General features: G+C 38.0%; 1 protein-coding gene across 2 annotated transcripts in view; it reads right to left on the bottom strand.

Moving 5' to 3' along the window:
* The window catches only part of b3gnt2b (UDP-GlcNAc:betaGal beta-1,3-N-acetylglucosaminyltransferase 2b), a 38,012-nt gene that overhangs the window by 18,708 nt on the left and 5,858 nt on the right, over positions 1 to 13,446 (bottom strand). The window contains exon 2 of one of the 2 annotated variants that reach the window (XM_056477454.1): positions 939 to 1,265. The exons of the other annotated variant lie outside the window; for it this stretch is intronic. The gene's annotated coding sequence lies outside the window, so the exon portion shown is untranslated. The remainder of the gene's footprint in view (positions 1 to 938; positions 1,266 to 13,446) is intronic. 2 annotated transcript variants of the gene reach the window in all.

The following is a 13,446-nucleotide window of genomic DNA, read 5'->3' on the forward strand; positions in this document are numbered from 1 at the left end:
AAGGTTTTAAAATATTGCTGGTAGATCATATTGGACCAGCAATATAGCAGATTAAATCTAACCATTCTATTGAATAGAAAGTAAAGCTAAAAAATCTGAATTGAATTAATTTAAAGATATCAATTATTGAACTGGAAACTTGACCAGATGCTGCTGTAATGTAATAATGGTGTAAAAAATCATCTTTCTTGAACAAATTGATTGTTTTATTTAATAAAACCTAAATGATTCATCAGGAGTTGTGTATATTAATAGTTTTGCCAGTATGCTTTTTACTTTATTTATTTTTTACTGTCAAAGTGGTAGCGGTCAAGTTGCATTCTATGAATCAGCTAAGGACTTTCAGCTAAAAATCATCTAAAGGGATAGTTCACCCAAAACGAAAAGTCTCTTATCATTTACTTACCACCCACTTGTCCAAACCTGCTTGAGTCCCCATTCCCCCCTCCCCCCACCCACCTATAACATTCTTCAAAACATCTTCTTTTTTGTTTACCAGAACAAAGGACACCACCCGAGGGTGAGTAAATTTCCACTTCTGGTTTAACTATTCCTTCAGACCACCAAAACAAACTTTTCAAAAGGGTAAATTGAGCAATTTCACCATCACCCCAAAACCCAAATAAAACCAGCCCAACCAGGCTGGAAAACCATGATAATAACCAGGTTTCACCAGGGATGTGTTGAAATTCACAAGCTTCTGCTGAACACTGTGCCAGGTTCACTGCTGTGAGGTCAGATGTTATGCAAGACGTTATGAGTGGTCAGTCACAGTGGGAAATAAGTCATGCTTTTTTCATGTTTCCATTGTTTGCTCAGCGCAGATGAAGCTGTTCCTATACCGCCTCCCACTGCCTTCACACAAAAACTCTCTGCTCATATTTATTTGTCCATATCAATGCCAAGTAAGTTTATCTTGTTAGAATACAACTGCTCACCAGGAACAGATGTTGGTTTTGAAGGGTGTGTGCTGAGAGAAAGAGAGAGATCATGTGTCCTGAAGAGTCTGTTTTGATGTCAATAGTAGGTGAAGCTTTGTCTGACGGCCACTGGAAGTCGCTCTTTGTGGTTTTAGGAGGAGCATGTTGACTTGAATCCTCCAATCACAACACTGAAGAGGTCTAAACAGCCCTTACCTCATTCCTTACGCTTCTTTTGGCATTCCTGTTACACCCTAGCCTTTTCCCAGCAAGACGAGTCTTGAATTATAGTCCGTCCTCTATTCACCACGCAGAGCACTGTTCATAGCGTACATTCCTTCACCTCTATATATTGCATAGGAATAGGAATTTTAATTTATTCAGCACATTTTATACAGTACATTGAACAGTATTGATACAAAACAAAGTGCCTTACATTTTATCACAAATTAATGACCACAGTTCTAGTAGAAAAATATAGTAGAAAATTATTTGATAAAGTAGAGCATATTATTGTCCCATACTGAAAATACTTTCACTTTAATTTGTTTATTTGACATGAACACACAATTACACTGGAAAAACCAAATGCATTTGTTTGAGTGTTTAGCAGACTTGCTAATTCTCAACGCCTGTCTAAGGGAGGCTAGACATTTAAAAATAAAATGAAAATAAACTAAACATTATAGTTCTTAACATAAAATTGCTATAAGGCAAAAGCAAAGGCAGCATGATCAAACACACTAATAACAGACTACTTGTGTAATCACTGCTGTTTTGTGTTCAACCACTTTTTAAGTACACTTATAAAAACATTTACACTACTTTATAAATTTAGGCTAATCATTCCACAGTTTAGTTCCCTTAACAGATTGACCAAGAGGTCTTACACTTTGGAACAAGACAGTCACAATTAGCAGCTGCTCGTGTTACTCTGTGAGAGATCTGATGCCAGCTGATTAGATCAGAAAACAACAATGGTACATGATTATTCCAACATATTCAAAACCAGTACAGGTCACCTATACTTGAATTACCTAAGAAAATGAACAGCAGGTTTAAGCACTCTCTAAATGTTACTATTTTAGAAATTTTAGAAAATAACTGACAATTTAGTTGACTGATTTTAAATAAAATAAAAAAATAAGCATCTTATTGTTCTTTATGAATAACTTTGTTTAAAAAAACTTTGATGTTTTAAAGTAATGCCATTCTATTAATTAGTGTATCCTGAGAAAAATGAAGCACAAATCAGTATATGAAAATTATTTCTGAAAGGTCATGTAAGAATGAGGGCTTTTTAAGATGTGAAAAATTCAGCTTTGCCATCACAAAAAGAAATGACTTTAAAACATTTATTAAAATACATTTCTGTATATTAAAGGTGCAGTAGGTGATTGGCTTCAGAAACATTTTTGTTGAGCTGGTTAAAAGTCTCTTCACGTTCCAATGATTAAAGTAAATAATCTACATAAGGCTAAAATAAAATAAAATTTGTTGGGCCGATTCCCATAATTCTGATAAGTAGCTCAATTTGTCAACAAATGTAGATTTGTACATCTGTGCATCGCTTTTCATGCAGATCCGCAGTTTGCACATGCACATGCTATTACCTGCACAAGAGAGAGTGACAGCAGTAAAAACAAATGCTGAATTAAAACTTATTAGAATCCTGAATCAATATTGGAGTTACTTTTGCACGCTGGAGGAAGGATGACACGATGGCTGAAGCATTTCTTTTAGACAGTTAATGTTATGTTTTAAAACTATTTTAGTCACACAAAGCTGATGTAGATTTAGTTGTTTTACGAATGGGTTATATGCACAGAAGTGTTGCTCAGCCACTGAAATCCTCCGGAAAAAGATTGATGTGACTATTTTCATTTCATGTGGGACCTTTTACAGCATCGATAATGTAGATTTTTATTTAGTTTAACAACACAACATAACTAAGTAATGCTATTCCACCTAGCCTGCTTTACTGAGCTGAAGTTGGTTTCATATTTACATTGGTTCATTTTTGAACAATGACAACCTGTGACGCGCTCCCTATTGTTTACCATGCTACTTTGAATATTCTGTCTGAAATAGCATGTCAGTATGGCTTAGTAAGAAGTGTTATTCCTGCACACCGCCGGCCAACCTATAAGTATAGGACAAAGCGCGTGAGAGAGTGACACCAGCGGTCCTTGCATGCATGAAATATTGCCATTATGACAAGTTTTGTCTTGCTACACAACTGAAAATGTGCTAGTTTTTCCTTCAGAATAGTAGTATCATAAAGTTTTCTAACTGGAGAATGACATGATCTAGTGGGTTGTCTACTGGCATCTTTAATGTGTGTGTTTGTGATTTCACGGGGCGTGGCTTTGGACAGCAGGGGAGGGATTGTGTTTTCAAAGCTATTATGCTAACAGTTATCATTTTGGCAGATCACCTACTGCACCTTTAAAAAAACTTGGTGATCATAAGACAGCTCTTTCTAAAATAAAAAGCCATTTACCCAAAACCTTTATACAGTTGTGCATATTATATAAAATAATGAGAATGATGTAATCGTGTCCTCGAGCTTGATCTGAGATGACTTAAAGCACTTTGTACTTCAAGAAAAACAAGAACATCTGTGCAGTAAATCACATGAATAAAGTCACAGATGTATTTAATTAGCAACCTAGAGATAGTTCAGAATCTGCTGGGGTATATTTATTTATAATATTTGTTCATGATCAGACCTTTGCATGGTACTCTGTACTAACATGTGAAATCAAAGACCAGCCTCTCTTTTAGTTAAAAATAGACTTCCAAATACAGACTCTCGTGACCACAGAATAACAAATTGGCCGTAGAAAAACCTCCAAACATCTGTCAATCAAATCTGCTGCTTCATCTCTGGCTTGTTTGCATGCGAGCCGTGGAAGCAGCAACCATAGATCCATAGCTATGCAAAGACTGGATTTAATATAGCACTCGGCATGCGCATGGGTCAGACAGAGATCACAGTCATCACCAACTTTAGATTTTGCTCTCTCTGTATGTGAGAAGGCAGAGTTCTGATTAAAATGCAGATAATCCTGCAATGTTTAGCCAAGTTAAAAGGGCAGATGAGAGGAACTGAATGTCTCATTAGCGGGTGATAAAAGAATGATGTCAAGAGCGCTCTGTTAGTGTGATTAGATTACTTCGAGAGGGTCACAGAGGATGTTCAAGCTTTTGCAATTTGTAACAGAGCCTGAAAATGCCCACAGCTCTAATCTCATTGAGGTTATTCTCAGAGCTGCTTTCCTGATACACAAATTAAGTCTATTTTTGGACAAAACAAGTCAGTTCTTTTCATTGAACCAAAGCAATTATTGTGAGAGCTGGCCGAAAATGTCAATTTTGCCATCACTTATTTTCTTTTAATGGAAAATTATATTTGGGAGAAAAATATTCTATGGATTGTTTTGGACTCCATTGACTGTCATTATATGGACCACCACAGCTAGATTCTTCAACTTCACAGAAGCTTATCATTTATAGAAATGTGGGAATACGATCCACAGGCAGATTTTCAACTATTTGAGGTCATGTGAAAGGATGCGCTGAAATATTTTGTTTGTGTTTGTGTGTATGTGAACATCCTGTTGTTTTGAAATTAACATGATATTATAGTAACATTATCAATGAAATAAAATGCAGAAGCAGTAGTCTTGACATGTAGTATAAACACTATGTGGGAACATTGTAGTTTACAAGGCAGGATTTTAACACAGTACCGGACAGTTACTATCTCATGACTTTGTTAGATTTGCAATCTGTGCATTTCCTGTTAAATGACACTGCAAAAACCACATATTGGTAGTTTATTAAATGTACCATGCTTGATAACTGTAACTGGTAAACTGCTTTGTCCACCCAGCTCACAATTGACAATCAAACAAAATCCTTAAAAAAAGAAATACAGAAAAAAAAAATACTAATTGGAAAAGTAAGCAAAAAAAGTACAAATTTATTGAACATTGAATCAACAATCGAGGAGGAGTTCGCATAAGAAGGTTTTTGAACAAAATCAATATGGCCGACAGGAAGTTGCCCCAAATATGGCATGTTTGCTATTAATGTTCTCGACATGTCCCAAGGAAAAATTTGATAGCAATTTTACCACAATAAACCTATGCAATCAACATTTAATAGCCATTTTGGAAGATTCAATTTCGATGGTTAGGTAAGGGTTTATAACGCGTGATTACCAGGTGGCGCTGTTATCAAATTTATGTGTTGTGGTTATTTTGAGGCAATAATGACACACCTAAAGTTCAGTGTCAATATGTTTAAACTGCAGACGATCTTTGACATTGTGTCAGCACATTTGTTAGTGCTGTAAAGAAAACTGTGTTGCATATCAACATGAATTCCATAATAAACAGAGAATTATGAGTTTTAGACAAAGGGTTGAGAATTTATAAGCAAAAAAGCTATTTTTGTATGTCCAGATCACTAGGGGGCAGTGCACTGAAATGCTGCAGATAATCTCAGATCATGGTTGTCATAACACACGCCAAGTTTGGTGTGAATACGTCAATGTGTTACAGAGATATCTGATATCAAGTCCATTTTTGCAAGTTCTACGTTAAATTTATTCGCAAGTAAAACAAAAACGTTGGTCTAATCGACTTGAATATGGCTTTGTTTTTTCTATTTTTCTGATAAAATTGGGACTATTGTATATTTCTATCATGGTTTACAGACTACAAAAACTAAAATACTACATTTCAGAATAACCAACAGGATCTCACTGCAATTCGTAACTTTTTGATTGGGTGGCTAATTCGTATGAATTCGTACAATCACATTCATACAATTTAGTATGATTTGCTCATCCCCCAATGATGCTTGGGTTTAAGGGCGGGGTTGGGTGCCACACCTTCTTTTTAAAACCTTACATTTTCGTATGACTTATGAATTTGTACGCATTAGCCACTAAGCTAACAAAACGTAAAATAACTTACATTTCCTTGTAAGATCAGGGTGGAATAATTTAAATACTGAATATTTGATGCAAATCCTCCGATTACATATTAAAATAATTTGTTTTAGTATCACAATGGAGCCAATCAAATTTATTATTTTTTTTTAAAGTTTTATACTTTACTAATTTGTCTACAACTTTTTTATCACATTAAAATGATTTAGAATAGCCAGAATCAATGTGGTGTTCAATTTTATATATATATTACGCTAAATTATTTCACCCATTTTGTGTCATTTACAACAAAATATATTTGAAACATTTAATCAGACACTGATTTGTACTTAATATGTTTTGAAGGACTTTTAAGGTGACACGTGGTTCAGTGGTTAGCACAGTCACCTTACAGCAAGATCGCTAGTTCGAGTTTGTGTGTGTGTGTGTGCGCGAATGTGAGAGTGTTTGGGTGTTTCCCTGTACTGGGTTGCAGCTGGAAGGGTATCCGCTTTGTGAAACATATGCTTGATAAGTTGGCAGTTCATTCCACTGTGGTGACCCCTGATGAATAAAGGGACTAAGCCGAAGGAAAAAGAATGAATGAACATGAAAAAGCCTTATCTAATTTGATGCAATACAAAAATGCAAAGAATTTGACCTGTTTCAGTTGAAAAAGCACGTTTAAATAATTCCTGAGCAGAGATAATAAAGCTCCACATCACACAAAAAGACACAGTAAGAAAATACTCCTGATGTGCTTTGACAGCTTTTGATTGTGATGTTTCACACTCAAAAAAACAAACAAAACCCCACAATTTTTCTGTATTTTTCTTCAGCATCATGCCCGACTTCCGCACGATTATAGATTATGCAGTGCGCAAGGTTAAGATGGCTGCTATTAATCCGGCAAAACTTGCTGAGAAGAACAAATTGTGCTTTGTTCTGTGTGGTCTTGCGGTCAAGCTTTTAAAAGGCCATTAAGCACAGAGCAAAGTCTGTGCTGTTTATTTTTTGCTTACTCGGTACAATAGTATTCACAATGGTTTTGTAACCAAAGTGACGGTAAGACAGCATTATCGTCACCAGGGGAAAGAAAACCACGGAAACGGAGCGAGGGACACCCCTAGTATATGATCAGTACACATTTCAAAGAAAAACCCTGTTGTCTACTTCTGATTACTGCTTTGAAAAGTGTGAGGAGATTTGTTTTGCTGCTGTCGTCACATGTTGTTTATTAGAGCTTGAAGCAATCGCCTGGATTCTGTACCAAGCCTTTTAAACAAGCAGATAGGGAGTGCAAAAGACAGGCTGCTGTTTTCCATTGGAGAGCATTAGCTCTGTGTCCCCCTGAGGGTTGTCTTTTAATAGACATTAAGCACAGACTATTAGGCTTAATTTCCTGCAGAGCCTTCGTGACATATAAAGCTCATCATCTGGGCTGTCTGTACTCATACTGCATGCCACATGTGCACAAACTGAGTGTTGTGGTATAGCTATATGACTTATTGGTATAAAGGAGGTTTAAAGGGGATCTGTTATGCAAAAATCACCTTATATAATATAACCAGCTTCTAATGGTAAAAATGTATTAGTTTTGTTTTTTATAATCACACTTCATAAAAACAGCCTGCAGAAACACTTTGATTGAAATTCTCCCTTTGTACATGTCATCAGAGGGGGAAAGCCCCGCCCATCAGTGACAATCTCACCCTCATTAGCATAGGTGTTAGTCTAGGTTTTAAATCTGCCATTATGCTGACACATAGGCTTGAAAACATCTTGAAAAAAGGGGCATTAATAGGTCCTCTTTAAGGGCCGTTCACACCAATCATGATAACTATATAGATAACGATAAAGGGTGGTTTCACACTTTGTTCAAACCAAAGTTCGATTGTCCCCCCTCGGCTGGCTTGTGTTCACACTGTCTTTTATTCCTTCTAAACCCTGGTATGCTTGTGTCATCAAGCTGCTGTTTTGTGTACAGCCGTTGCTAGGTGATGGCCACGAAAGCAAAGCGCCAAAATGGAGACGTCCGCATATCACGGTCGTTCTGCTTTTACTGAATCTTTTAGTTTTGTTACCAAAACAAAAAACCGAGAGCCACTTGTGTCTATTTGCTGTGAAAACATTAAAAACGTCCCGCTTGTCACCAAGGTAGGTGATACACAGACATACACATGAATGAACATTATAAAAACTTAAGTTTGTGGTACAGTTGGTGATTCACTTACGTTATTTGGTACGATTGCATTCATATCAGAAGTGAACCGTTGTCCTGACATTTTATCCTATCCATTAGATTTTGCTACCAACACTGTATTTGAATGGTTCTGAGGTTGGGGTTAGGTAGGTTAGGGCGATATTACAGCTTCATATCACACTACTCCACATTAAAATTTACACTCTGGTAGCAAAACCTAATGAGTATAGCATATTGCATCATTAAAATGTGCTACCTACTTATTGGATGGGAGGTAGGACAATCTGACACGGTTGAACATCAACAGAACACCGTACCAGAGTTCACACGAACCGTACATCAGACCACCTCTTTCAGGAGGACTTGGGTACGGTTCACAGGTGCGCATTCGAGTTGAAAAGACAGTGTTCACACTAGCTTAACATACCCTACATGATGTCTAATGAACCCGCGTGCAGACCAAAAGTGCTAGTGTGAAAGCACCCAAAGATAGAGTTCTGATTGTATTGTATGTTTTGGTGCTCAGTGTTCTTGAGGTCTTTGCTCTATATTATTAACATATTGAGTTTTGTAGGTATATACAGTGCATTTGGAATATATTGATTGCGCTTCACTTTTTCCACATTTTTTTTGTTACAGCCTTATTCCAAAATGGATTAAATTCATTTATTTCCTCAACATTCTATACACAATAGCCCATAATGACAATGTGAAAAAAGATTTTTTGAAACTGTTGTTAATTTATTAAAAATAAAAAAACCTGAAATATCACATGTACATCAGTATTCACAGCCTTTGCTCAATACTTTGTTGATGCACCTTTGGCAGCAATTACAGCCTCAAGTCTTTTTGAATATGATGCCACAAGCTTGGCACACAGTGGATTGGCACACCCAAAGGAATTTTTTGCCCATTCCTCTTTGCACTACCTCTCAAGCTCTATCTGGTTGGATGGGAAGCGACGGTGTACAGCCATTTTAAGAATAGGATTTAGGTCTGGGCTCTATGGATATTTTGGCGGTGTGCTTTGGGTCTTTGTCCTGCTGGAAGATGAACCGTCGCCCCAGTCTGAGGTCAAGAGCTCTCTGAAGCAGGTTTTCATTCAGGATGTTGCTGTTCATTGCTGCATTCATCTTTCCCTCAATCCTGACTAGTCTTCCAGTTCCTGCTGTTGAAAAACATCCCCACAGCATGATGCTGCCACCATGCTTCACTGTAGGGATGGTATTAGCCTGGTGATGAGCGGTGCCTGGTTTTCTCCAAACGTAACACCTGGCATTCACTCCAAAGATTTCAATTTTAGTCTCATCAGACCAAAGAATTTTGTTTCTTATGGTCTGAGAGTCCTTCAGGAGGGGAGTCGCTTCCGTTTGGCCACTTTACTATACAGGTCTGATAGGTGGATTGCTGCACATATGGTTGTCCTTCTGTAAGGTTCTCATCTCTCCACAGAAGAACGCTGGAGCTCAGACAGAGTGACCATCAGGTAATTGATCACCTCCCTGACTAAGGCCCTTCGTCCCCGATCACTCAGCTTAGATGGCCTGCCAGCTCTAGGAAGAGTCCTGGTGGTTCCAAACATCTTCCACTTACGGATGATGGAGGCCACTGTGCTCATTGGAACTTTCAGAGCAGCAGAAATATTTCTGTAACCTTCCCCAGCCTTTTGCCTCAAGAAAATCCTGTCTCGGAGGTCTACAGACAATTCCTTTGTCTTCATGCTTGGTTTGTGCTTTGACATGCACTGTCAACCCTGGGACCTTATATAGACAGGTGTTTGCATTTCAAATCATGGCCAATCAACTGAATTTCCCACAGGTGAACTTCAATTATGCTGCTGAAACATCTCAAGAATGATCAGTGGAAACAGAATGTACCTGAGCTCAATTTAGAGCCTCACGGCAAAGGCTGTGAATACTTACGTACATGTGATTTTTCAGGTTTTTTTTTTTTTCTTTGCAACAAATTAAAAAAAAAAATTTCACTTTGTCATTGTGGGGTATTGTGTGTAGAATGTTGAGGAAATAAATGAATTTAATCCATTTTGAAATAAGGTTGTAACATAAAAAAATGTGCAAAAAGTGAAGCGCTATGAATACTTTCTGGATGCACTGTATAAATCGCTGCCCTGGATACTCAAGTCTCTGCCAGGGGTACATTTAACATTTTGGTGGCACTAGGCACATCAGATTACATCCATTACATCTCAATGTATGGTTTGCATGTTGGCTAAACATGCTACTGATATCATGAAGGACCAAAGGGTAATGACGTTAATACGGTTATCTTTCTTTTTCATGTTAAAAGGAACACAGAATATATATTGATCTTTTATATCTTTCTGTGAATATGAAAAACACTGGCTTATCAGTCACAATCTATCAGTATTTGAATAACACACACAATAGTAAAGTTATTGTATCATTACTAAAATATAAATCTAATATCTCATCATCAGGTCACCACTGACTTCCACCCCCAGCATGATCTACATCATTTTAGATCTGGAACAGAACATACTGCAAGATCCCAGAGGTATCACACCACACACACACACCAGCGAAACATTCACAGAAATAGACACACACACATACAGAGAGAGAGATACTCACACGTACACAGAGAGAGAGACATACACAGGCCCAAAGAGGGAGAGACATACGCACACAAACACACTCACACAAACAGACACACATAGAAATACACAGACAGACACACACACACACACAGCAGTGTAGTGGGTCAGATTACAGAGAGTTTGACAACAGACTTGCTCCACACAATCTGCCACACCTTTAACTCATTAGCTCTATTCAATAATGCAGCGCTCAAGCGTGTCTATCTCAGACCGTCAGTGAAGCCATGACAACAACACAATCACAACACTGACACCACAAGGCGAGATGAAGTCATTGATCAGAAGAAAAATACAACATTAAGACATATTAACAACTATTGAAACAGAACCAATCATATTCCAACTTGCTATCAACATACAGATGTGAAATACCATGCCCCAGAGCTTCTGGTGAATTGTCGTCCTATACAAAATCGCAGTGTTTAAGATCTGATTTCTTTAAAACAACAGCGATCATCACTGCCTGGCTGAGACACAATATAAAGTGGGTATCATACCAAACAAGATGCACTGCATTAAATTATATTTTTCCACGCCATGTCTTTAAAATAAGGAAACTAATATTACCCCAGTATTTTCAATGGAGTTTCTGCGCTAGCCTGCTGCTAATGGCGGCGCCTGCATTTAAGCGGTCTTTCATCTCTTGTTGCCCTTTAACAACCAAATGTAAACTTAAGTCTATTTAACTGATTATAATTGAAATACATTTCAATCCAGGCTCATTCTGATTACGTACTTCTATATACATTTCTGGAGAGCACCAAATACATCCCAGGAACAAAGTTTTTTTTTGCAGTTTTTGTTTACGCGAATCCACCTGATGCTTCATTCAGACAAGCAGCGACTTTGTAGCTGCCTGTAGCTCTGGGTATATACAGCTTGAATACAACCGGCCTCTGAAGGAGCAGAGAGAGGATCACGTGAGCTCTACTGGTGCTCCTATTGGGGGTAGTTCAAGAAAGTTGCTCTTCATTTGCATAAAGTTAAAGAATTCTCAACTTTGTCGCGTCGCTCACCACGCCCACCTGGTCACTGTCGCTTGCATAGATGGAGGTCGCCGGAAGTCGCTGACTCTCCGTTGAAATAAACAGTCACTTGTCGCTTTGCTGCTGCAAGTGGCTTGTAGTGTGAATGAGGCTTGAGGCCGCTGTGTACATTTTTTTCAGATCTGAAATTTCTCTCGCATGTGCCATTCGCACATGCTCTTCTCAGGTAAATCCACCATTGGCCGCTGTTGAGATTAACTGACTTACTGAATGACTGACTGACTGATTGATCGACTGACCCACCCTCCTCCTTCCCTAAACCCTACCAATAGTGTTTTCAACAGCACAGATTGACCCGGTCACCCACTTCACTAAACGCAAACGACAATGCTTTAAAAGCAATGAAGAAAAAGAAAAGCCGTTGCCTGATTTTTACCATGTTTTCAGATTTTACCACATTCTCGCCCTGTTATTTATTTGTTTATTTTATTTTTTGGATTCTGTTTTTGTCTCACCTGCTTTCTGGAACTGTTCCTCGCCGGACTCAGGAACCCCGTCATCTTGGTCAACTCCTCTCTGCGTCTCAAGTCTGCCGACGTACATGGTGAGCTACTGGACAAGCTTGTAACAGTGGGAAAGTCGTTCATACAGAGGTAAGCAGTCAGCTGGTTGCGCGAAAAGGAACAGCACCATACCGCCCCGTAGCATCCCTTTATAAACTAATTCAGCCATACGTAGTTCTGGCTACATAATTCGTGATCTTCAGAAATGTATATAGGGTTACATTTTCAAAATGAGCCTATGGTGATTACATTACAACATCGATGCTGTTAAAGAAACCATATAAAAAATGAAGTAGTCACATGATGCTTTCACCGGAAGTTCATCATTGGCTGAAAAACACTAGTTGTGCATATAGCCCATTCAGAGCATCTTGTCAGGGCCTCTAAAGCCATTCACAGTTCACTAACCATGAAATCACCAACCTGGAGAAACCTGAGAAAGCACAACAGTGATCATTAAAGTTCATCTTGTCTAAAATGGCTACCATTAGCATCTATGCATTTTTTCCTTCTTGCACTCTTAGTTTAGGATGTGACCTGGCTCAGAATCAGGGTCAGTACCTCACAATCTTTTGTAATATCAAACCACTAAATGTGCCGGATCTCCAAACTGCTGACTATGGAATAAAACAGAGCTTGTCTTTCAGCCCAGTCATTGAATCCATGTGGGCGTTTTCAGTTCTGGCACAGAGGAACGGTTGTCCTCAAGAGGAGCAGTCACCTGAACCAAAAGAATGTCTCCAAAAAAAAAAAATCAACCTGAAAACAGAACTTTACCTCAGGATTTACTTCTGAAACTGCATTTTCATATCTTTTGGTATCCATCCCAACAGTCCTTTAAAAGATCCATTGTTTTATTTTTTAATTTCTATACAAAATGGAACATTAGTCATTTTTAGGTCTGGTCTGGATTGTTATTTCCAGTAACATTCAATGGTTTAAAGGATTGGGTGTATTCAATTGTTTAGAAATCTAAGATTCGATTATTTATAAAACAAAAGGTCACATATAAGACCTTTTGTTTGCATGTCATCTAATTTGGTTTCACTCAATAACTCTTCAGCAATGACATTACAGAGTAAATGGAGGCATTTATTTCTTGCCTCCCCTGCTTCTCGGATTTCTATGATATATCTGTTTTCTCCAGAAGTAAGCCTAAAGTACAGCATACCTTTCTTTCTTTACACACAGCCT

This window comes from Danio aesculapii, chromosome 17 (genome assembly GCF_903798145.1).
Source record: "Danio aesculapii chromosome 17, fDanAes4.1, whole genome shotgun sequence".
NCBI classification, from domain to species: Eukaryota; Metazoa; Chordata; class Actinopteri; order Cypriniformes; family Danionidae; genus Danio; species Danio aesculapii.